This window comes from Scyliorhinus torazame, chromosome 17, assembly GCF_047496885.1.
Source record: "Scyliorhinus torazame isolate Kashiwa2021f chromosome 17, sScyTor2.1, whole genome shotgun sequence".
Lineage (NCBI taxonomy): Eukaryota > Metazoa > Chordata > Chondrichthyes > Carcharhiniformes > Scyliorhinidae > Scyliorhinus > Scyliorhinus torazame.
The window spans coordinates 134,780,230-134,806,651 of NC_092723.1; the positions used below are offsets into that span (position 1 = coordinate 134,780,230).

Consider the following 26,422-nt stretch of genomic DNA (forward strand, 5'->3'; position numbering starts at 1 on the left):
AGCAGATCCCAACTTTTGTGGAATCCCTCCATCCCCCCCCTCAAGGTAAACTTAACCCTCTCCAAATACAGAAACTCCATCAGGTCCCCCGCCATACAGAGCACTGGGTGGAGAACGGACCTCGACACCAATTGGATCCACCTGCAAGCAAACAGCAAAGCAAGACTAAAATGTCTGCCCCCACTCCCATCTGCAGCACATGTCCAACACCCCAAATATGGTCCCAGGGGACTGTGTTTAAATCCACATGCAACACCACCAACATGGTGCTGAAAAATGGCCCCAAAAATTCTCAAACTTCGGGTATTAACAGAAGATGAGAGCCGGAAGAAGGCCTATAGTGTGTTAGCGTTTATTAACAGGGGGCTTGAGTTTAAAAGCTGTGGGGTTATGCTGCAACTGTACATGACCCTGGTGAGACCACATTTGGAGTAGTGTGTGCAGATCTGGTCAACCACTATAGGAAGGATGTGGAAGCATGGAAAGGGTGCAAAGGAGATTTACAGGATGCTGCCTGGTTTGGAGGGTAGGTCTTATGAGGAAAGGTTGAGGGAGCTAGGGCTTTTCTCATTGGAACGAAGGAGGATGAGAAGCGACTTAATTGAAGTGTATAAGATGATGAGGGGGATAGATAGTCTGTGGACTTTCAGAGACTATTTCCTCGGGTGGATGTAGCTGTTACAAGGGGGCATAACTATAAGGTTGGGGGTGGGAGATATAGGAGGGGTGTCTGAGGTAGGTTCTTTACTCAGAGAGTGGTTAGGGTGTGGAATGGACTGCCTGCTGTGATAGTGGAGTCGGACACTTTAGGAACTTTCAAGCGGTATTGGATAGGCACATGGAGCACACCAGAATGACAGGGAGTGGGATAGCTTGATCTTGGTTTCGGACAAAGCTCGGCACAACATCGAGGGCCGAAGGGCCTGTTCTGTGCTGTACTGTTCTATGTACATAGTTGGCCACACTGCTTGCAAGTGTCCTCCACCACCTCAAACAACCAGCTCATCCTTAACCTCCCTCGCACACGAGATTGAGGCATTCATCCTCCTTCAAAATCTTCGTATAAATCAACGAGATGATCCCCGCCCCATCATTGACAACACCCCCTCCAACAAGGAGCGAGGTGTCACCGGAAACATCAGGAAAACCTTCCTCGCAAAGTCCTGCACTTACATATACCTAAAGGTCTGCCCCTGCGGAATCCCACACGTCTCTGTCAACTCCTCCCAACTTGCAAACTGCCCTTCCAAAAGTCCTTCATTTCCATCATCCCCCGATCTTCCCATCCCCAAAACCTAGCATCCAGTCGCACTGGCTCAAACACATGATTCTTTCAAACCAGCATCAGCTTCGACCCCACCCTAACTTGCCGAAATTGCATCCATATCTTCAACGTAGCCACCACCACCAGACTACCCGAGTATTTCCCTGGAGCAAAAAAGAGCGGCGCCATTGCCAGCGCCCGAGCCTCCAGCTCCCTACCCGGGCACCTTCTCGCCGTTCTTCCTCCTGAAGCACCTGCATTCACTAACTTACAATCGAGAGAATTTCGGAAAATCACTGTCAGTGCAGCCACTATTTCTGGTGGTCTCTTTTATAAGCCAAGATATAGACCATCAGATCTATCCCCAATCTGTACGCTCCCCATTCACACACTCCTTCTGCTTCCACATTCCTCCCTCCACTTTAACCGTACCCTGTCCACCCACGCTTCCCCTCCCCCTTCGCCAATTAGCCTCTCCCCCATTAGTCTTACTTCCCGTTGCCCAGCCACTTCCCGGTTCTCCCCGAGGCCCTACGCCCCCGCAAATTCCTTCCACGCTCATCGTAGCCCAACCCCCAAGCGCCATCATTCCCCTGAGTTCTTTACCTGCTGAAAGTTTCGGACGCTAATTTGGCAGCTGCACCGGAAATGACGAGTATGTCACTCAAACGGTCCCCATGGTGATCTCTGTTCCGACCCACTGATTGGCTCTGCCTCGGGCGTCGGAACTTCAAGGCACACATCCCGGACATGCGCAGAGGGCAAAGATGCACTTGGGCGGTAACCTGGTAACGGGAGCCGCGAAAAGCAGCCTGCAAACGGGAGGCCGAGCCTCACGGAGCAAGAAAAAGAAACACACCCGCCAACTTTAAGCAATGTCGGTGCCTCATGCTGCCAGGTATTGACGAAAAATCACAAAAAGTACAATTATCTCCATGCCCCCCCCCCCTCCCCTAAGGATTAATTTAAGGAAGTTCTGTTGAATTTTAATTTCAAAAATATACTTCATTCATAAAATCACTAAAAATAAACGTTACAAAAACATTTTAAATTGTCATAACAGTAAAGTACGATAATAATTTACATTTTCTCCAGCGGCCCAGATTTAATTGAGTTTCTTCAGTTCAATAAGGATGACATTACACATCAATATTTACATTACAATTCTTTTCCAAATATTTACATTGGTCATGTTACACTGCGGTGCTTCAATACAGTTTTATACATTAGTGATAATTGCCCAGACCGAGGAGTTTCACACGGTTGTGAACATTTGCTGAAAGGCCTTACACAGCGGCTGCCCCAAGCTTGATGCGTCCCTCATATGACCAATCCAGGTGATGCACCCCTTGTGAAAATTCCCCAGTGGAAGACTAGCTAGGGAAATCTTATTAAGCACCAATCCAGTCACAACAAGCGTGACCTCAGAAACTGACCAACTTGCTTGAGCAAGAAATACTTGCATTTATATTGCATAGTTCAGGGAAGACCTTTGTGTTTAATTAAATCAAATTTAAGTTTATATTAAAGTGTATTAATTGCATTACAGCTAATTAAATCTGTTGGCATGTAGGAAATTAGACACTTATTTTGATAATTGCTGGGTGACCATGTAACAACAGTTTTAACCTTATAAAAACAAAATACTGTGGATCCTGGAAATCTGAAATAAAAACAGAAGAATGAGGCACTTTACAGCCTTCAACCTCGGTAATTGAGTTCAATAATTTCAGATTGTAATCTCAGCCCTCATCAAGTTTCCTTTGTTGGTTTTGGTTTTACTTGTTTTTTCTCTTGCTTTTGCATGGCAGCTGTTTATCATTGTCAGTTGCATCTCCTCATGCCACTTCATTTGTTTCTTTACTTGTCCCATTACCACTCCTTTTGGCCTTGCACCACCATCCTCTTGTCACTTAATCTGTCTTGCCTTCTACCCTACCAAGCATTTTCCTTGTGTTTTTTTTGCACCCACCCCACTTGTTTAAAATTCAATAATATTTCTAACTTTTCCCACTTCTGATGAAAGTTCATCAACCTGAAATATTATCTCATTTTTTTCTCCAGTGATGCTGCCCAACCTATTATCGTCCAACATTTTCTGCTTTTATTTTTAATCAGCCTAATCCTACTTTCCAGCCCTTGAGTCATTACCCTGTATGATATGGTACATCAAATACATATCCCATTGAATTCTATTTTGCACTTTCTGCCCACCTGCTCAGTCCATTTATACCTTTCTGCAGTCTTTAGCTTTCTTTCTCATTGTTGTTACAATCCCTGTAGAGTCCAGTAACTATTAAAAATATGAATTTTCTAGTAACCTACCCATAGAATTCCACAACAAGAATTCATGTTTGAAGACTTTTTCTGTAATAAACTAAAATCAACATTGACTAAACATTACTTATTAGGCAAATAATATGCAAAACTACAAAAAAGGTATTTCTTATTGACTTCTTAACACAACTGAAAATTCCCATGTTTATACATTGCCACAACCACAGCAGAAATATAGTTGTGTTTAAAAATCCCAACTTGAGCAGCATCTCTTCTCTCGACCCCAACTGATGAATCTTCCAGTGTCCTTTTCAACGAGGTCCCCTTTGTTCAATCTTCTGAGCACAATTGAATGACTTGTGATCGTTAGCTCCAGAAGAACAAGGGCAGCAGATGCATGGAACCAACATCACCTGCAAATTCTTCTCCAAGCTATACACCGTCCAGACTTGGATCTATATTGCCATTCCTTCACTGTTGCAGGATCAAAATTCTGGAGCTCCCTCCCCAACAGCACTGTGGGTGTACCTACACCAGATGGACTGCAGCAGCTGAAGAATGCAGCTGACCACCACATTCTCAAGTGCAATTGAACCCGCATTGCTGCTGTTGCTGTGCATCACGAACCAGCTATCTAGCCAACTGAGCTAAGGGCGGCACAGTAGCACAGTTGTTAGCACTATTGCTTTACAGTGCCAGGGTCCCAGGTTCCATTCCCAGCTTGGGTCACTCTGCGCGGAGTCTGCACATTCTCCCCATGTCTGTGTGCGTCTCCTCCGGATGCTCTGGTTTCCTTCCACAGGTCCCGTGCTGTTAGGTGAATTGGACATTCTGAATTCTCCCTCCGTGTATGCGAACAGGTGCCGGAATGTGGCGACTAGGGGATTTTGATTGATTGATTTATTGTCACATGTACCGAAGTACAGTGAAAAGTATTTTTCTGCAGCCAAGGGAACGTACACAGTATGTACATAGTAGATAAAAGAATAATCAACAGAGTACATTAACAAATAGTACATTGACAAATAGTGATTGGTTACAGTGCGAAACAAGGGCCAAACAAAGCAAATTCATGAGCAAGAACATCATCGACCGCTGTGAATATAATATAATAATAGTGTTCTTACAGGGAACAGATCAGTCCTAGGGAGAGTCGTTAGTCTAGTAGCTGTGGGAAGAAGCTGTTCCTTTGTCTGGATGTGTGGGTCTTCAGACTTCTGTATCTTCTGCCTGATGGAAAAACCTGGAAGAGGGCAAAGTCTGGGTGGGAGAGGTCTCTGATAATGCTGGCTGCCTTCTTGAGGCAGCAGGAGGTGTAGACCGAATCAATGGGAGAGTGGCAAGCTTGTGTGATGCGTTGGGCTGAATTCACCACACACTGCACTTTCTTGCGATCCTGGGCCGAGCAGTTGCCATACCAAGTTGTGATGCAGCCGGATAGGATGCTCTCTGTGGCACATCTCTAGAAGTTTGAGAATCGATGCAGACATGCCGAATATCTTTAGCTTCTGTAGGAAGTAGAGACATTGTTGGGCTTTCTTGACTGTTGCATCAACGTGAGTGAACCAGGACAGACTGTTGGTAATGGTGAGTCCCAGGCTATCGACCATCTCCACTTCGGAGCCATTGATGTAAACGGGGGAGTGTGTCGTACTACGCTTCCTGAAGTAACTTCATTGCAGTGTTAATGTAAGCTTACTTGTGACAATAATAAAGATGGGGATGGGCAATAAATATGCTGGCCTAGCGAGTGACACCCATGTCCTGTGAAATAATATTTAAAATTCCCGTAGAAGGTACCCTCTGATGATACCTTGTTTTTTACATCTGCACAATCCTTGTTTCTTTGCCCAGCGGTTTTGTCCTCTTTAGCACTCCACTTGGTGATTAACCCAAAAGCAGTCCTTCTGCCTGGTGCATAGCACCTGTTTTTGCTCTCCTTACCCACACCTTATTTTCTCTGACTGCCTCTGTGAGTCTGGGCAGCACTAAGGCCAAAGCCCTCCTCCTTTGTTTTCAGGTGTCAAAAGCTGCACCTTTATTACTTCCAATAAGTTCTGGCCTGTGACACGATTGTCTCCATAGCAATCATGTCACATGGCAGATCCCGCAGGAGGTCCCAGCCCTTCTCCAAACTACTACTCTTTACCATTGGAAGCTGGTTTAGCTCAGTTGGCTAGACAGCTGGTTCGCGATGCAGAGCAAGACCAGCAACCTGGGTTCAATTCCCACAGCGGCTGAGATTATTCATGAAGGTTTGCCTTCTCAACCTTGCCCCTTGCCTGAAGTGTGGTGATCCTCAGGTTAAATCACTGGCAGACAACTCTCCCCCTCAAAGGGGACAGCAGCCTTTGGTCATCTGGGACTATGGTGATTTTACTCTTTACCATTAAAGGAGACAGTTTAAAACAACCACCTAATAAAAGTCCAGCATTCATAACCATGTCAACCCAAGACCAATTATTGTATAAGTTACAAACTTCTTAATTATACACCTTACATTTATGTCTAAATTATTATATAACAAGAAAAGCAATGGACCCAGTTTTGAGCCTTCCAGATCCCCACTGAAATAGCCTTCCAATCACAAAATACACCCATTCACTCTTAATTAATCCTTACTTCCTGCCATTGAACCAAATTTAGATCCAATTTGCTACTTGCTCTTGGATCCTATAGATCTGTACTGGGGTGAGGTTTGAACAGAGCGCCCCACTGATTGAAGCACTCAGCTGATGATGGGCTGGGCAAATCAGAGGTGGTCAAGTCCTATAGATTCTTAATTCTCTGAACAGTTTGTCATTTGGGAGCTTGCCAAAAGCCTTGCTAAAATTCATATTGATTACATTCAACGCACCATGCTCATCAACTCTCCTTGTTACCGCCTCAAAAGTTTGTCAGATATGGTATTCCCTTAACAGATCGGTGTTGACTGTCCTTGATTTATTATTATTTATTTCTTATGCCGATTTATACTTCAGAATTTGTTTTCAAGAATCTGCCCCACCACTGAGTTTAGCTCGCTGGCCTATCCTGTCCACCATTTTTAAACACTAGCACAACATTGCAGTTCTACAGTCTTGCTGCACTGTGCCTTTTGCGAGAAAGGATTGGAAAATAATGATTAGAGCCTCTGCCATTTCCTCCCTTGCTTCTCGCAGACCAGGATATATTTCAACCAGGCCTGGTAATTTATCCACTTTCTAAGATGCTGAATGCTTTAATACTTCTTCTATCACTATGCTTATAACATCCAATATTTCATTTTCCTCCCGAAGTACAATGTCTGCGCTGTCCCCCTTTTTTTGTGAAGACAGATGCAAAGGGCAGAATTTTCCAATTTTATTTCTAAGTGTTGTTTCAGGCAAGAAAAGTGGGGTGTAGCCAGCCAGACATTGGTGGGTTTCTCCACTGTATTTTTCAGCATTTAGCAGAAAAAAAATTAATGTGTTTCATGCTACAAATGTGTGGGGGGGGAGGGGGGCTCTGATTTGCCCACCCTATCATTAGCTGAGTGCTTCAATCAGTGGGGCGCTCTATTCAGACCTCACCCCAGTACTCCCCAGCGTTTGTTCCAAGTCCACTGAAGAGTACAGCTGCAAATAAATAAGATTCTCGGAGGGTGCCCTCACCAGAATGCTGGATGCCATCGAGGAGAGTGCCACATCTTGTCCTTGCAGGCAGGAAACCCTCCACAAGGTCACTTACTGCCACCTTAAGGGACACCACAATTCGCTCTCCCACACACTTCATCTGCCCTGCGGCCCATCTCCTCATCACATCCTTGTCCCCACACATCAACCACACACACCAGGCATCCTTACCATCTGCCCTGGCATGCTGTCTGCTTATGCTCTCCCCATCTCTCGCAGGGCAATAGACGGGAGAGTTCCCAGGCAGGTGGAGAGATGCCCAAGTTTAAAATCCTTTCGCCTTTTGAGGAGAGAACCCTCCTGCTGGCTGAAGAGGAAGAGGACTGCTCCTGTTCCAAGAGCGATGTGGGTGCCAAAAGAACCAAGTGAGGACCCACAACACCATCATCCATCACACCAACCTAACATGAGTCTAGTCACTTTTATCTTTATGCCCCTGCCATGCACAAATAACATCTCCCTTCTCTTACAGATACATCAGGGGAGAAGCCCAGTGCCTCCAACAGCCAGGCACTGACTCCACCCTAAATAGCTGCTCCAATGAATTCTCCAATATGGAGATAGAAAAACTCACAACTTTCACCCACACCTTCCACCACCACAGAGACCCACACCTTTTTGAGAACTAATAGTCGAGAGGTCTCGGGGTCACAAACTGGTGAGTACCTCACTCTGTCTGATCCACAGCAGGCGGAGGTAAGGACGTCGCCGGGAGCCTGGACTCGGAGGACTTCTGGAGGCCAAGACTCTACAGAGCCCCAGTCAAATGACGTGTGTCTGGACTCGGTCATGGCTCAGTTACTGGCACTCCAAATGCAAAGTTGGGGACATCAGGAAGGATGTCAGCTTTACTCGTTAGATTGAAAGGCTGACTGGAGGAGTCCAAATGCCATCAGTCCAAAGGGATAGTACTGACACTCCAAAGCAGCCAAGTCAACACTGCAAAGGTGATGGCCGTAGTAGAAGACTTGGTGCAGGACTCCAGCCCTGCACTGGTGGAGGGCATGACCTCCATGGTGCATGACTTGCATTTCATGACGCAGGACATGAACTCCATGGGGCAGGGCGTGAACTCCATGGTGCAGGCACTTTTCGGCATTCACAAGTCCCAGCTTCAGAGGACGGCTGGGCTTCTTGACCTCACTCCAGCTGCTCTCCCTATTCCATGGAGGATGCTAGGGGTCCACGAGCACCCGTAGGGAGGAGAAGAAGCTGATGCATAGTAAGAGGTCCTCCATCCAGGAGACTATGGGAGTGTCCAACTTTTCTAATTCTCCTCTTGATGTGACAAAAACAGCTCCAGCCCCACAGGCCAAGGAGGGAGGCACTACCAAACTGCCACACCCAGAAAGCAGACCGGGGACCTCCAGGTCTCCGCCCTCTAAAGGACACCCGCCAAAGACCTCTCAGTCAACAGGGCATGACAACCAGCAAGTTGCTTCCACCTCTGCTGTGGATTCTGGGGAGACCCCAATACATAGCAGCAGGGTTAGGAAGGTTAAGAAAGTTTAGTTGCATAGCGTGAGCAAGGGTGTTGTAGACACTTGTAGATAGCACGCACCAATGTCAGTCATTAACCACCTCTGTCAATTAGATCTCACTTTTTGCAACCTCTCTATGGCTCCCTGCTCTCCTAAGATTTATCCATAATCCTGGAAGGGAGGGTGACTCCGAGTCCAGAGGTGACAGTATTCGGGGTGTCAGAAGATCCGGGAGCCTGGTTGGGGGGGGGGGGGGGGGAGGGGGGAGAGCCCGACGTTTTAGCCTTTGTCTCCTTGATGGCCCGAAGACGGATTTTGTTGGGATGGAGGGACTCAAAGCCTCCAAAGTCGGATGTTTGGGTCAGTGACATGGCAGGTTTCTTCGGCTAGAGAGAATTAAGTTTGCCTTAAGGGGTTGTAGCCATCTGGGATGGCCAATCCCAACTAAGCACAGAGCAACTCGCAAAGACTGATGGGTAAAATGGACAAGTCAAGAGTCAGGCAGGTTCTGAGCCTGAAATGCATATTTGTCAGCAAAGTCCAGACAGTATTGAAACCCCGTCCTATTAGCATGTTAATCAGGCCGATTAGCAGGTGATGGCCCATCTTCCCCAACACAAAGGACTGGTACTCCAGCTACCGGGACAGTCCCAGACATTTCGGCGCCACTCTCTGTCCAAGGGAAACACAAACAACGGGGTCAATGACCGCTTGAGACACGCCCAGTCATCCAGATCCTCGCCCACTTCTTGGCTAAAGAATCGAACGGAGTGATCAGGGATTACCCAATTAGTAAGGCCCAAATCGAAGGACCGCCCAAAAGAGTGCGAAAGCCCCCAAGTACAAAGGAAGAGTTCGCCATATGCTCGCTCTCTTTTGGCCTTGGTACCTTGGTCACGGTCATCGCCAATCGCAGCAACACTAGAAGCAAGTTCTAGTTCAACGCCCACTACCAGACGGATGAGCCCAGCTGAGCAGCAGTTACTCCTTTGAACCCAAGAGATCCAGAATTGAACAGCGGCCACTGTTTCCTGACCTAAACCGGTTGCCCGAAGTTAAGTACAGGTTGTCTTAGTAATAGGAGTAGTTACCTCGTAGTGTTTATGTTGCATGATTGATTGTATGTAAATAAAGTACCCTTGACCTTGAACTAACTAACTGGTGTTTGGCTCTTTCATCGATAGCCGGTTGAAACTTGTGGTGGTATCATTCGATACATGGCGACTCTAAGCATTCGGACATTGACAATATAGAAAGAAGGCAAATTCACTGATTGCCCTAATTGGGACAGAGCCAGAGTAAAGAGCATAGGAAAGAGAAATCGGCAACAGGGTCCACTACAGGGGTTCGCTCGCACGTGGCAGCCGTTCATTGACTTCTTCAAGGAAAATTGACCGTCCGGGTGGGGGGGGGGGGGGGGGGGGGGGGGGCATGGAAGTGATGAATAAGGGTAGGGAATCTAATGTACGGGTAGCTGGGGGTCTATGCTTTGGGGGGGGGGGGGGAGGGGAGGTTGGGTATGTTATTGTGGGTTTTTTGTGTGTGTGGGATCTCTTTGTTTAAAATGTTAAAATTATAAATGCCTCAATAAAATATTTTCTAAAAAAAAAAGATTTCTCCATAAAATGCCACTGAGCCAACTGCACCTATCTTACATTGAAAAGCTGGATGCTCACACACAGACCCTCCTCCATTTCCTCCCTGCAAGGTTGCCAGCTCATTGGTTGGTGTTCCCTCACAGTGACAGGGCACAGTCTTGCCAGTCTCCCTGTTAATGAGCAGCTCCCAAAAATGGTCAGGTCACGACTCAACCCAGTCATTGTAAATGTCTGATCTCAGTAAATGGAACACAATGGCTAGACCTGTGTGGCATCTGTCACTGGTGACACTGAACTTCAGGGCACCCCTAACTAAAGTGAAGCCTAGATTAGGAGAGATTAAACTGTTTGCTCAACATCACCCTGATATTAGCCTGGTCAATAGGAGTTTGCGATTTGCTTTTAGCCAGACAGGAGTCAGACATTCGCAGTAACCCTGAGGAACAATGCACTGTTCCCACTGCAAGCCATCAGCTTCCTCCTGCAATTTTGGGATTATGGGTAACCGCTCTCTTCCCATGACATGAACCTTATCAGTAAGAATAGGCACTGCCAGCAGCCAGACAGATAGGGACACCAACATGATGGATTTCCTTAGTGGCCCTAACCTGATCATCCATGAAGCAGGAGGCTATTAGGGCCTCCTGAGCTCTCCTGCCTCTTTTGGCCATCACCACTGCCTGATGACCTTCCTCTGCTTCTTCCAGGGCTTCTTCCTCGTCACCCAACTCAACATCCTCTTCATCAAAGGAGATGTGCTGCTCATCCCTCTCATCCTCAGACCTTGATCTGTTGAAGCCCTAGGTTGTGGAGGGCGCAACATACAACCAGGATCCATGAAACTCTCAAGGTGACTACATTGCAGTGCTTTAACTGACAGGTCTAGGCACTGAAACCCCGGGCGGGATTCTCCGATTGCCGACGCCAAAATCGCGTTTGGCCGGAGAATCCCCGTTTACACCGGAATCGGGGGCGGCGCCGATCTTGCGATGCTCCACCCCTCAAAAACAGCGTACTCGGGGAGTGCGCCCATGCCGTATGGACGGCCTCAAGATGTCACCTGAGGCCCTCCTCCTATGCTTAGGGGCCAAGTCCCCAACTTGTGTGTGCTCACATCGTTCGGGAACCTCGCGTGGCGGCTGCATACTGAGTCCAGTGCCGCCACAGTCGGAGGGGGGAGCCATTCTGCGGGCAGGGGGGGCTTTAGTGGGGGCTGGGGGCACTGGTGGGGTAGTGGTCTGGGGGTTGCGAGGCTGGCTACAGGAGAGCAGTTTTTGGCAGGCTGGGTTCGCGCGCAGCTGGCGCAATGTTGCTCGCCGCCGTACTCACGCGTGGCCACGGACCCGGCCATTCCGCATTATCAGAGAATCCAGCACAACATCTTCAGCACTTCAAGGGTCCGCTCCGCCAAAACGCGAGCAGAAGCTTGAGCCTCATTGTACCAGGTCTCTGCTAAGCTCTGTGGCCTCCGCACAGGTACCATCAGCCACGTCCTCAGGGGATACTGCTGATCTCCAAGGAGCCATCGCTGTAATTGTTGTGCTCCCTCAAATACATCAGGTGTCTAAGAACACACCTGGAGGATGCGCTTTGTGTGGTCGCAGTTGAACATAGAACAGTACAGCACAGAACAGGCCCTTCGGCCCTCGATGTTGTGCCGAGCCTTGTCCGAAACCAAGATCAAGCTATCCCACTCCCTGTCATTCTGGTGTGCTCCATGTGCCTATCCAATAATCGCTTGAAAGTTCCTAAAGTGTCCGACTCCACTATCACAGCAGGCAGTCCATTGTTGCTAACATTTGGTTGGTTCAATTGGCTCTGTTTTATAACCTTTGCTCTAGAGTCGCCAGGTATCTTTATGATACCGCCACGAGGTTCAAGTTCAAGTAATGATGAATAACTCAACACACCAATTAGTAAGATTCAAATCAAAACACATTTATTATACACAGTAAATCGCTACTCATGCATAAACTCTACTTTCTAGGCTATTTCTATCACTAACAGGCCTATACTTAGCTTCGGACTGGCCCACCAGGTCAGGGGAACAAATGGCCTTTCGTTCAGGTCCTGAGTCTGCGGGATTCAAAGCTGGTATGGACTGGTAGCTAGGAGCGCCTATCTCGTAGCGAGCGTTGACTTGAGACTTACTTGCTTGGAGGCAACAAGACAGGTCACTGTCAAGGGTTGGTTCAAGCTGCTGAGTGACCCTGCCAAAGAAGGACTTTTGAACTTGGGGGCTTTACTTTATAGTCCCCAGAGGCTTCCCGCCCTTCGGGGCGGACCCCGTACCTGGTTCCAAGTGATTGGACTGCATTCCGATCACTTGTATTGATTTCTCCAACACTGGAGTTGTTCCCTGGTCGTTGGGCGGTCCCTAAATGTCCGTTGGCCTTCCTTTGTCTCGGCTCTTGCTGGCGCCGAGGAGTCTGGCTTGGCTTTATTCACCTCAACTGTTGCCATTGTGCCCTGGAATCGCTCATTACTATGCAGATGGCTGCTGTATTCCTATGCAGATGGATGCTGGTTTCAGTGCTGTCTGGTTCCTTACAGGTTCCAAAACACATGATTTCTGTATTTGCCTGTGTTGGCTGAATTTCCCTTCAGCCTTTGCGGTTCTCCATTTTAAGTCGGGAAGTGGCCAACTCAGGTGACTACACCCCCACCTTGTGATCCTAACGTGAAGTGTGAAGGATCACATAACTGCGTTGTCTTCATTCCCTGACCCGGTGAGCACTCTTCTATGACCTCTACACTGACCATAACTATGCAAGAACATTTTTACCTAACATTCTAAGTGGCGCTATGTCAAAACAGGAACATGCATTACAAATAAAAAAAACTGTACCTCTAACTGTCCTCACTAAACTACACTCACTCAAACATTCAATCATATTAACTTCTTAAACAATAGACACAAAATCATGGCAGCATTATTCACATTTTGCCTGGCTTGGCAGTGAAGCTCAGGATTGTACAATCGCTCATGAAAAACATTTCTTTATTCACAAAAGGAACGCAAACGAATGTCCTTTATTATAGATCGCGGGGTCGGGGGTCTGGTCATAACCGAAAATAGGGGATCTTATCCTATATACCGGTGTGCGAGCGCGGTAGGCTCTCCTTCGCCATTTCCTCATGCGGATAGTTTGCACGATGCTGCAGAGTATCGCCAACACTAATAGGGATTCTATAAGTAGGACAGGGAGTACCAGGTTATAAACCTGTCACACCAAGATGATGTGGTGTCGCTTGTGACTGGGCTCTGGGTGCTATGGGGAAGTGAATCATTAACGACTGGTAGCTAGGGTTCAGGGGGTTCGCGTGCAACCAAATGTTCATTAGGGTGATGAGCAACACGGAGGATGTCCTCATGGTTCTTTTTCTTTCTCTTCGCTGGAGCTTCTGGAGTTCTGTGGGATCAAGCATAGTGTCTGTTACTATCTTGGTTTAATATCTCGTCTGTTAGTATGTCTGTCCTTCAGTGCCAATTCTCCCTTTACAATTTGTCACTGTGTGACTCATTTAAAAAAAAAAAAAAAATTTTTTAAACCGAATATTCAGGACAAGACACACTTAAAAATACTGAAACAGTGTGAGCCGTCTCGCAGGCTGTGCGATTTACCATCCAAATGTTTGAGGATGTAAATAGTATAGGGATGGCAACCTAAGGGTCGCCTGAAACAAAACAAAACTTTTTGAACCAAAAATGCCGAAATGAGGTGCGTATGGGCCACGACGGGTAAGATTTGGATGGAATCCCCGAGTAGGACGGCAACCAATGCCGTGTGTGCTCTACCCGAGCGTAGATGACCAGAGGGGGGGGTCCTCAGGCAGGGCGGAGACCAATGCCGTTTCTCCACTGCCTGAGCAACCGACAATAACAGACAAAAAATGTAGTCATCGTGGGGGGTTGCCGTAAAGGTTCTACCTTTAAACCTGAAGGGTAGTTATGAACGGTTTGTTTTTCTGTCGACAGAAGAGTTCCTCTGAACTGGGGTCTGGGACATTAACAAGTCTCTGTGGACAAACTAGTTCCTCTGAACTAGAGTCCGGGACAAACTAGTTTCTCTGACTGCCAGTGGGCATCAGAAGGTGGTGGCGTGGGGCCGTGAAATTTCTTTTCGATCTTACAAACAACATTTAACAATACCTCTACAGACAACATTAAACATGCTGCAGGTTCCATCAGAAAGGACACCGTTTTCTCCCAAGCGGTTCCTTTTTAAAACATCATCTGGACACCTCAGTTATCGGTTGCGAACAGGGTCGCAAAGGCGTTCTCGCTTTGGGAGTCAGACTCAAAGTAGTTTTCTTCTCCCGGATGCCATATTCTGGAATGCATCAGGGCTGATAGGGCTGCATGGTGTGATTTGGGGTCCATCCCGTCGTTCTGGATGAGCCTGTATTAGTTGTTGTAGTGCCAAAAGGTGGTGTCTAGTTCGGTGGGGACGGAAGCGGGGTCGTAATCGTAGGGCAGTGGTGTTTGGTGGGGTTTATTGAGGAATGTGATGAGGAAGGAATCACTTGAATCGTGGTCAGATTCGCTAGGTGTGGGTCCTGTTGCATGGGGATAGTAGGGAGGCATGCTGTGGCTATTGTCTGAGTCACAGTCGCTGTCGCTGCTGCTGCTGTCTGTGGCCGTTCCAGGGCGGAGTCTAGAGGTCGGGGGTGGAGTCGAGGGCGAGTCCGTGGATGTGGTGGGCATGTTGGGGGAGAGTACGGATAAGTTGGCTGTGGGCGGGCGTGGTCTGCTGCGTCGAGAATGACGTGATGTGCATGGTTGGACTGTGGGCCATATGCCTTAAGCTGGTTGATATGGAACCACGCAGTCTTTCCGTTGGGGTACTTAATTTTATAGACGGAGGGGCTTACTTTGTCCGCAATAGAGTACGGACCCGAATATTTAGGTGACAGGAATGTGCTGGGGTTATAGATGGAGAGTATGACCTGCTGTCCTACCTCAAACTCAGTTGCATGCACTGTCTTGTCGAAACAGGCTTTGCTCTGTTTCTTCCGTGTGCCTAATCTTACTGCGGCTGCTAGCTGAGCCGTTTTCACATTCTCCACTAACTGTTTGACTGCGTTCTCGTGTGTGAGGGCCGTTACTTTGGGGCTGGTCAAGTCCAATCCTAATAAAAATTGTGCCTTTCATGGGGCGTCCGGTCATGAGAGTGTGTGGGGGGTAACCTGTGGAAGTTGAGACAGTATTTCTTAGAAACATCAGCGCAAAGGGAGGACTGAATCCCAAGTGTTGTTGTTCTGTTGGACCATTTTTCTGAGGGTTGATTTTAGGGTCCGATTCATGCGCTCCATGATACCACTTGACCGACGGTGGTATGCAATGTGGAATTTTTGGGTAATGCCAAATATCGTGAGGACGTTCTTCATGACACGTCCCGTAAAATGGGAACCTTGGTCAGATTCAATGCTGCGGGGGAGTCCCCATCTTGTAAAGATGTGGTGGGTTAAGATCTTGGCTGTGGTCTTTGCTGTGTTCGTTCGGGATGGGAATGCCTCTACCCATTTTGTAAAAGTGTCTATGACAATTAATACGTATTTGTAACCATTCCTGCAAGGGGGCAATGGTCCTATAAAATTGATCTGGAGGTTAGTCCAGGGGCCGTTAATGTGGCGGGTGTGGCTAAGTTGAGCTTTTTGCATTTCTGTCCGGATTGTTCTGGGCACAGATAAGGCAATTCTCAACGTAGTGTCTTCTTTTAAACTTTACTACCAACAGAGCTGCCTGAGGTGGGCTGTAGTGGGATCAATTCTCTGATGTCCATGACTGTCATGGAACAAACAACTGAACTGATTCCTGTCCTGTTCAGGAACCACATAAAGGGTGTCTTTTAACACCACACCGTCATGTGTGGTCAGTGCATTTTTAAACCTAACGGAAGGTGCTGGAAATTTTCCTTTCAAAACCTCCCTGAGATTGCTATCCTGCTTCTGCGCCTGCACTAAATCCTCAAGATTAGTCTGCGAGACATGAACTGCATTCACTGGTGCACTTTCGGGGGGTGTCCAAAAATATCCGTGCCTGGAACCTGCTTTTGCCAGTGCGTCGGCTTTTACATTTCCAGGGGGGGAGGAACGGTGGTGACTTCGAACTTTATAACGATTCTGAATGTCCTGTTCTGTGCTTTTTCTAAAATGTGGCGGAGCAATGGGGCTGAAGGGAGGGGTTTTCCGTCTGCGCAAACAAAACCTCTTGCTTTCCACAGGGGTAGGAATTCTATAAGGCTGTTGCAGACATAGAGGCTGTCCGAGTATATGTCTGCTGGACTGGGGAAGGAATCTGGGTGATCCACAATGTACGCCACGGCTGCTAGTTCTGCCGCCTGTGTGCCTAAGTGGCCTGGTACCTTTAGTGATATTTCTTCTAGGGCGCGTCCTCGACATATATGCCGCATCCTTCTAATATAGTGGACGAACCGTCCACATATATCCTTAAAGGTTCGCACGTGTCTGTGGGCTGGGGGCTCTGGGGTGAACTACCTATCTTTCTGGGGGGTGTTTTGAAATAAAGGGGCCTGTGTTGTGGTGCGGTGAAATGATTTCACATTCATGAGGGGTGCCTGGGTACTGAAGGTTATCTACTAAGAAAGTGTGGGTCTTGGTCCGTTTAACAGTAATGTCCCGTCCCTGCAAAAGAAGGGTCCATCTAGCTGCTCTAATCTGACTAACTGTACCGTCCTTGAGTCGTCCGTCAAGTAAAAGTTGGGTGAGGGTGTGTTCGGTGAGGATTGTGATGGGGTTTAGTCCGGTTATGTATGAAAAATACTGAACTGCCCAGAAAACTGCGAGCAGGTGCCTTTCACAGGCCGAAAATCCCGGCTCCACAGCATCTAAGACTCTGGAGGCGTAAGCCACGGGTCTTAATTGTTCGTGCTGTTCCTGGAGGAGCACGGCCGAAAGGGTGCGGTCTGTGCTTGCTACCTCTATCGCATAGGGGGAAAGCGGGTCTGGAACTTGTAGTGCGGGGGCTGCTATGAGTGCTCTTTTCAAAGAGTCCACAGCATCCGTATGCTGCAGAAGCCATTCCCAAGGGGCTCCTTTCTTTAGGAGCTCCGAGAGGGGTGCTGCCTTGCTGGCGAAACTGTCAATGTCATTTTGGCAGTAGCCAACCAGTCCTAAAAACAACCGGAGGGCTGAAATGTTCTGGGGAAGGGGCAATTTGGCAATCGAGTCAATTCTTTTGTACTCGATCTTGCGTTTACCGTGCGTGATAATTGTACCCAAATATATCACTTTGTTTTCCAAAATCTGGGCCTTTTTGTGGTTCACTTTACAACCAATTTTTTGTAGGAGTTCCAGGAGTTCGGACAGAAGCTCAATGTGCTCTGCCTTGGTGTCTGTCTGCAGTAATAGGTCGTCCACGTACTGGACCAGACATTCGGGGCGAGAAAATTTTGATAACCCATTTGCCAGCTGTCGGTGGAAAATGGAGGGGGAGTTGTGGAATCCTTGTGGAAGGCATGTCCACCTGTACTGCTGACCTTTAAAACTGAAGGCAAATTTGTATTGGCATGCTTTTGCCAATGGAATGGACCAGAATCCATTACTGATGTCCAAAACCGTAAAATATCGTGAGTTGAGTCCCTGTTTGAAATGGTCTCGGGACTTGTGGCTACCGTGGGGGCTGCTGCGGGGGTGACTTGGTTGAGTTCCCGGTAATCAATGGTCAGTCGCCATGATCCATCGGGCTTTCTCACTGGCCAAATCGGGGCATTATTAGTGGAGGCTACTGATCTGAGTATGCCCTGCTCTAATAAGCTGTCGATAACTTTTGTGATTTCTCCCTCTGCCTCTTGGGGAAATCCGTATTACTTTTGGGGTCTAGGGTCAGGTCCTGTGATTTGAACGGAACCAGTCATCCGGCCACAGTCGTATTTGTGGGTCGCGAATGCTGTCCTGTGCTTCTGCAGAACTGCCCTAACCTGCTGGTCTGTGCTAATAGTGGTCGGGTCAAACCAAAATTCGCCAACTGCGCTAATCTTGTTGGCGTATTCTCCTATTGTGAGCGTTGCGGGGGCTCTTGCAGATTTTGCTATTCTCCAAACACATTGGTTGACTGGATCGAAGGACAGATTGTGGGAATTCATAAAATCTCTGCCTAAAATATGTTCTGCTGTGTAGGGTAGATCTACTAAAACTATGGGGTGCCTGGTGGTGATGTTGCCGATTTGAATGGGTACAGGGGCTGTGATGTGTCCCTGCTGTGAGTGGCCTGTAAAGCCGCTGAGGGTGATGGTGGCTGTCGTTGACCACATGTCCTTTTGAAACATGGTGGAGGAATTGATTGTGGTGCGGGACCCTCCTGTGTCCCAGAGAAACTCGATGGGCTATCCCCGTATCTTTGCTGCAACTACTAGTCGGCCGGACCTATCCCAAAGGGTGTCGCATACCCAACTGGGGGAGCCAGAACACAGTCAGTCCGTTCCGTTCAGGTCCGTCTGATCTGAACGGGTGCTAACGCTATGTATTGGCTTTGTCCTGGTTTTATTTAGAATGCCTGTCTGCTGGGCTCTCTGTTGCTTTTCTGGGGCATTGCACTCTCGTGCAAAGTGTCCTAACTGTCCACAGTTGTAACACTCCTGTGGTTTTTGTGGGAGGCTGTTCCTGCCTTCATGCGGGGTTCTGGTGTGCCTTAACTGTGTGTATGTCTGCTTCTGCCTGCTGTTCTTCGGGATTTTTGTTCGTGGGTTTGTTTTGAACAGATTGCTCCCAGGCGCGGGACAATCTTTTTACAACCCATTTCTCATTGTGGGCTTCCTCTGAGGGGTCATAATTCGTACAGGCTTTTTATCCTGTTTCTGTGGCATGGGAGATAAGGATGCGTGTCCATTTGGCCATGTTGTCTGGGGACAAATGGATCCACAAGCGTCGAGCAAACGCTGTGGGGTGCTCGGTTTTCTTTTGCCTGCACTTATTGAGGCCTTCTACGGGGTCACCCCTGTTATACCCGATCGCGTCTAGGATCGCGGTATGCATTTCTGCAAGGGTGCCTCCTCTTACATTCTGTGGGTCGGGAAGTGCTGCTACGACCGAAGGGTCTGAACTCAAAACTGTGAGCTTCACGTGCTCACGCTCGTCCAGGCCGTACATGGCCGCCTGCTGCTTTACTCTGGCAAAGAAGTGGTGGGGGTCTGAGGTGGGAGGAACGGTGTGGTTTTCTCGCACGCGTAATTGGGTCACGGTTAAGGGGGTCGTTTACAGGAATTCCGTGTCTCCTTCCGAGGTGACTATGCGGTGGGTGGTTACTGGATTCATTGGTGCCTGAACTATCTGCTCTGTGGGGGGTTGGGGCGCTTTCCTCTTCTGGGGCTTTCCTTGCGCACATGTTCCCTGAACATACCTATGCGCGGTCTCATTTAATTCTTCCCAATCCGGCCATCATCCTCATCTAACTGGGATCCAAAGGTGCTCTGGAATCCTTTCTGAACTGAAAGCAAAGACTGCATTTCTGCAATCTGCTTCCTGCACTTCGCATGATCTAGTGAGCTCTGTCTATACTCCGTGGTGGTAGTATGGAGTGCTCTTAACGCTGCCTTAAGAGCACTCCATACTACCACCTTTCCAATGCTTCCACATCCTTCCTATAGTGAGGTGACCAGAACTGCACACAATACTCCAAATGTGGTCTCACCAGGGTCATGTACAGTTGCAGCATAATCCCACGGCTCTTAAACTCAAGCCCCCTGTTAATAAACGCTAATACACTATAGGCCTTCTTCATGGCTCTATCCACTTGAGTGGCAACCTTCAGAGATCTGTGGACATGAACCCCAAGATCTCTCTGTTCCTCCACATTCCTCAGAACCCTGCCGTTGACCCTGTAATCCGCATTCAAATTTTTCCTACCAAAATGAATCACCTCGCACTTATCAGGATTAAACTCCATCTGCCATTTTTCGGCCCAGCTCTGCATCCTGTTAATGTCTCTTTGCAGCCTACAAATGCCCTCCACCTCATCCAGTACTCCACCAATCTTGGTGTCATCAGCAAATTTACTGACCCACCCTTCAGCCCCCTCCTCCAAGTCATTGATAAAAATCACAAATAGCAGAGGACCCAGCACTGATCCCTGTGGTACACCGCTGGTAACTGGTCTCCAGTCTGCAAATTTTCCATCCACTACCACCCTCTGACTTCTATGTGATAGCCAGTTACTTATCCAATTGGCCAAATTTCCCTCTATCCCACACCTCCTTACTTTCTTCATGAACTGAATATGGGGAACCTTATCAAACGCCTTACTAAAATCCATGTATACGACATCAACTGCTCTATCTACATCTACACACTTAGTTACCTCCTCAAAGAATTCAATCAAATTTGTGAGGCAAGACTTACCCTTCACGAATCCATGTTGACTATCCCGGATTAAGCTGCATCTTTCCAAATGGTCATAAATCCTATCCTTCAGGACATTTTCCATTATCTTACCGACCACCGAAGTAAGACTAACCGGCCTATAATTACCAGGGTCATTCCTATTCCCTTTCTTGAACAGAGGAACAACATTCGCCACTCTCCAGTCCTCTGGCACTATCCCCGTGAACAGTGAGGACCCAAAGATCAAAGCCAAAGGCTCTGCAATCTCATCCCTTGCCTCCCAATGAATCCTATGATATATCCCATCTGGCCCAGGGGATTTGTCGACCCTAAGGTTTTTCAAAATTGCTAATACATCTGTAATAATCCACAGGAGGCAGGGGTTCCGTCACCACACCAGTATTTATTTGCAATAACTTATCTACACGAGCAGCTCCAAACAGTGCTGCTAGCATTCCAGTCAACTTAAGACTGCTTCACAAAGCCTACTCAGGTGCTTATATGGGCCCCCTCAATGAGCTATCATTGAGGGAGCTCATACTCCAATTGGCCAACCAATAATGCCAATTGGAGGTCATTACACCCCTCCCCCCCCCAAGATCCGAGGAATTCCTGCCAGCTGGCATTCCTCTGAGCTTCTTCCTGCTCCTCCTGTCCGGGTCTGTCACCTCTGTGTCGTCCGCCGGGTCGTTCTCTGACATGGGTGGGGTGTACCTTGTAGGTGCCCGTCTTTTCCTTGACGTCCTCCTTGGAAGTTGTACTTCCTCCTCCTTGGGGAGAGGTGTCGCGGCGGCCTCGTCGAACGTGTCCATCTCCGACTCTGACGACTGGATGACGGGGTCTGGAGAAATTGCTCGGGGCTGGGGTGTGGGTAGCTTTCCTGTCTGAGCTATCCCAGCTTGAGGCGGTCCTGCTTCGACTGCCTCCAGGTGTGGTTCCGCTGCCCTTATTTGGTCCAGGTGTTTCCCTGTTTGTCCTACCCGTAATTAAGACATCGTCCAAATAAATCGCCACCTGCGGTAGTCCCTGCAGAATATTTTCCATCATACGCTGGAATATAGCGCAGGCTGATGACACTCCGAAGGGTAGCCTAGTATAACGAAAAAGTCCCTTCAGGGTGTTGATCGTAGCGAACTTCTGGGAGTCCTTGTCCAGTTTTAACTGCAGGTAGGCGTGGCTCATGTCCAGTTTCGTGAACAAAAGCCCACCTGCCAATTTGGCATATAGGTCGTCTATTTTCGGGATCGGGTATTTGTCCAGCAGTGCGTATTTGTTTACCGTCTGTTTGAAATCTCCACAGAGACGTATCGAGCCGCCTGGCTTCAAAATTGGTACCACCGGCACTGCCCATTCCGAGAACTGTACTGGTCTGATAATGCTGTCGCGCCATAACCTTTCTATTTCGACATCTACTTTCTTCCTTAATGCAAAAGGCCTTAATGCCTGGCCTCACAAAATTTCGGAAGGGCTTCTGGGTCCACGTGCAAAATTGCTTTGGCGCCTATAATTCCCCCAAACCTTCTTGGAAGACCTCCGGGTATTTTTGGAGTACTCCACTCAACTGCCCGCTTCCACTCTGGAAAATTTTCATCCAATCTAAGTTTAGGTCTTTCAGCCAGTTCCGTCCTATTAAGTTCGGTCCGGAGCCTTCTACTATCGTCAATTATAATCTGAGCAATTGTTTGTCATATTCCACGGGTACATGAGTCGTGCCTAGAACTTCCATGGGTTCCTTAAGTGTTCCCTCTGTCTCCAGTTAATCCTAGCAGACTTGGTGACAGTTCTGGGGTTTTCCTGTGGCCCTCTGTTCCTCAGGCTTTTCCTGAGGGCAGCTAGACCCATTGTGGTAGTCCCTCTCCCAGGTATCTACCTCCATTGGTGTGCCCTGTAGTTCCTGCGCCCCACTTGCTGCCTTTTCTAGGGACAGTGCGAGCTGTAACGCCCGCCTGCAGTCTAGCTGCATTTCCGCCAACAGGCGGTTCTGTATTTGTAGGTCATTTATGCCACACACTAACCGGTCCCGAAGCATTTCATTTCACGTCGGGCCGAACTCACATTTTTCCGCCAGCTGCTCAGGCATGTCAAGAAATTTGTGATTGACTCATCTGTCTTCCCGCTTCGTTGTGTAGAATCTGTACCTACGCAAAATGAGGGGTGGTTTTGGGTCATAGTGCTCTTCCACCAATTTCATTAATTCTTGGAAAGGTATCGTGTCCGGCGTATCGGGATAAGTTGGACTACGTATAATGGCGAAGGCTGAGGGTCCGAATGCTGACAGCAGTATAACCCGTTTCCTTCCGTCCTCCGTTATCTCATTGGCCTGGAAAAAGTAACACATTCTGTAGCCACGTAAAATGGCTGCTTCCCGATTAATTTGGCCAAAACCCGATTTAAAATGGCTAACCGGAAAGGCTGATGGGAAAAGCAGGTAACAAGACACAAACGGACAGCTGCAGGCAGAATATCATATTCGGCTCTGGGGAAGTCGGCCCAGATCGATACTCAGGGCTATTAACAGCCCATCAACCCAGACATTTGCAGTTATACTCAGGACTCTTAACAGCCCATCAACCCAGACATCTGCAGTTTAATCAGCTATCCCCCGGAACAATTGCAACATATTAGCAATTGAATACCAGGCCAGACCTGGCGCCGCCTGCAGTGGCCGAAACAAAGGCAGGTGAACGACCACCCCCCGATCGGGGAATCGCCTCGCAATTGGACGTATCGAACCCAGTGATTGGGAACATGTCCAATCACTTGGGACTCAGGGTCAAGGGCCGCCCCGAGAGGTGGGAAGCCCCTGGGCCCTATAAAGTGAGGGGCCAAGTTCAGATCTCTCTCTCTCCCTTCTTCGCCTGCTCGAGACCTTCGCAAGAACAGCAACCGGCAACTGTAAGTTTGAATCCAGCGCTTGCTATCCGATAAAGACTCCTAGCCATCGACCTGTATCAGCCTTTTGAATCCCGCGGGCCAGATCCGATTGGATAAGCCATTCGTTTCCCTGACCTGGTAGGCTCTTCCTAAAGTTAAGTATTGGCCAGTAGTGATAGGTTTATTATATAGATAGTAGGATTATTGTATAAACATTACTTGTTGTATATAATAAATGACCGTTGATTTCAATCTTGCTAAGCGGTGTGCTGACTTATTAATCATAACTTGAACTTGAACCACGTGGCGGTATCGGAAAGATACCTGGCGACTCGTGAGCAAAGGTGATGGAATCAGAGCTAATAAACTAAGGCTAAAAAGAGCAACAATTCTCGCAACATACTGGGACCAGTCCTCAATAGTCAGGTCGAATGCATCCAACTTCCCAAAAAGAGGCATTTTTGAAAGAGCAAGGCTTACCCTCCGAGTGCGGCAGCTGGTCTCCGCAAGGTTCTTTGTTTACCTCATCGCCACTGTAATAATCCACAGGAGGCAGGGGTTCCGTCACCACACCAGTATTTATTTGCAATAACTTATCTACACGAGCAGCTCCAAACAGTGCTGCTAGCATTCCAGTCAACTTAAGACTGCTTCACAAAGCCTACACAGGTGCTTATATGGGCCCCCTCAATGAGCTATCATTGAGGGAGCTCATACTCCAATTGGCCAACCAATAATGCCAATTGGAGGTCATTACAACATCCTTCCTCAGAACATCTACCTCCTCCAGCCTACCCGCCTGTATCACACTCTCATCCTCAAAAACATGGCCCCTCTCCTTGGTGAACACTGAAGAAAAGTATTCATTCAACACCTCTCATATCTCTTCTGACTCCATGCACAAGTTCCCACTACTGTCCTTGACCGGCCCTAACCTCACCCTGGTCATTCTTTTATTTCTCACATAAAAGTAAAAAGCCTTGGGGTTTTTCTTGATCTGACCCACCAAGGACTTCTCATGCCCCCTCCTAGCTCTCCTAAGCCCTTTTTTTTAGCTCATTCCTTGCTACCTTGTAACCCTCAAGCGACCCAACTGAACCTTGTTTTCTCATCCTTACATACGCTTCCTTTTGCCTCTTGACAAGACATTCAACCTCTTGTGAACCATGGTTCCCTCACACGGCCATTTCTTCCCTGCCTGAAACGGACATATCTATCAAGGACACGCAGTATTTGTTCCTTGAACAAGCTCCACTTTTCATTTGTGCCTTTCCCTGACAGTTTCTGTTCCCATCTTATGCTCCCTAATTCTTGGCTAATCGCATCATAATTACCCCTCCCCCAATCATAAACCTTGCCCTGCCGTATGGCCCTATCACTCTCCATTGCAACAGTGAAAGACACCGAATTGTGGACACTATGTCCAAAGTGCTCTCCCACAAACAAATCTAACACTTGGCTCGGTTCATTACCCAGTACCAAATCCAATGTGGCCCCACCTCTTGTCGGCCTATCCACATATTGTGTCAGGAAACCCTCCTGCACACACTGTACAAAAACTGCCCCATCCAAACTGTTCGACCTATACAGGTTCCAATCAATATTTGGAAAGTTAAAGTCACCCATGACAACTACCCTGAGACCTCCACACCTATCCATAATCTGTTTTGCAATTTCTTCCTCCACATCTCTATTACTATTTGGGGGCCTATAGAAAACTCCTTACAACGTGACCACTCCTTTCCTATGTCTAACTTCAGCCATATTACCTCAATAGGCAGATCTCCCTCGAACTGCCTTTCTGCAGCCGTTAAACAATCCTTGGTTAACAATGCTACACCTCCACCTCTTTTACCACCTTCTCTACTCTTACTGAAACATCTATACTCTGGAACTTCCAACAACCATTCCTGTCCCTGTTCTAACCATGTCTCCATAATGTCCACAACGTCGTAGTCCCAAGTACCAATCCACGCTCCAAGTTCACCTACCTTATTCCAGATGGTCCTTGCATTGAAGTAGACACACTTCAACCCACCTTCCTGTCTGCCGGTACACTCCTGCGACCTTGATACCCTCCTCAGTACCTCACTACTCTCAACACTGGCTTCTGGACTACAGCTCGTTTCCCCATCCCCCTGACAAATTAGTTTAAACCCCCCCGAAGAGCCGTAGCAAATTTCCCTCCCAGGATATTGGTGCCCCTCTGGTTCAGGTGCAAACCGTCCGGTCTGTACAGGTCCCACCTTCCCCAGAATGTGCTCCAATTATCCACGTAACTGAAACCCTCTCTCCTACACCATCCCTGCAGCCCCGTGTTTATCTGCACTCTCTCCCTGTTCCTCAACTCGCTAGCACGTGGCACCGGCAACAAACCAGAGATGACAACATGGTTTTTCCTGGCTCTCAACTTCCACCCTAGCTCCCTAAATACCTGTTTTACATCCCCGTCCCTTCTCTTACCTATGTCGTTGGTACCGATGTGTACCACGACTTGTGACTGTTCCCCCTCCCCCTTATGGATTCTGAAAACACGGTCCGAGATGTCACGGACCCTGGCACCCGGGAGGCAACATACCATCCGTGAGTCGCTTTCGTTGCCACAGAACCGTCTATCTGTCCCTCTAACTATCGAGTCCCCAATAACTATTGCTCTCCTGCTGTCCCTCCTTCCCTTCTGAGCCACAGGGACGGACTCAGTGCTGGAGATCCATTCACTGTGGCTTACCCCTGGTAGGTCGTCCCCCTCAACAGTATCCAAAGCGGTATACTTGTTATTGAGGGGAACGACCACAGAGGATCCCTGCACTGACTGCTTCCTCCCAGCCCCTCTCACCGTCACCCATCTATCTTGATTCTTCGGAGTAGCTATATCCCTGAAGCTACTATCTATGACCACCTCTGTCTTCCGAATGATCCGAAGTTCATCCAGCT

General features: G+C 48.1%; 1 protein-coding gene across 3 annotated transcripts in view; it reads right to left on the minus strand.

Annotated features, from left to right (window-relative positions):
- The window catches only part of zdhhc4 (zDHHC palmitoyltransferase 4), a 98,056-nt gene that overhangs the window by 46,195 nt on the left and 25,439 nt on the right, over positions 1 to 26,422 (minus strand). The window contains exon 1 of one of the 3 annotated variants that reach the window (XM_072481104.1): positions 1,871 to 1,961. The exons of 1 other annotated variant lie outside the window; for it this stretch is intronic. The gene's annotated coding sequence lies outside the window, so the exon portion shown is untranslated. Of the gene's footprint in view, positions 1 to 1,870; positions 1,962 to 26,422 lie in introns of those variants that run through there. One more of the 3 variants, XM_072481102.1, reaches the window with a different exon arrangement.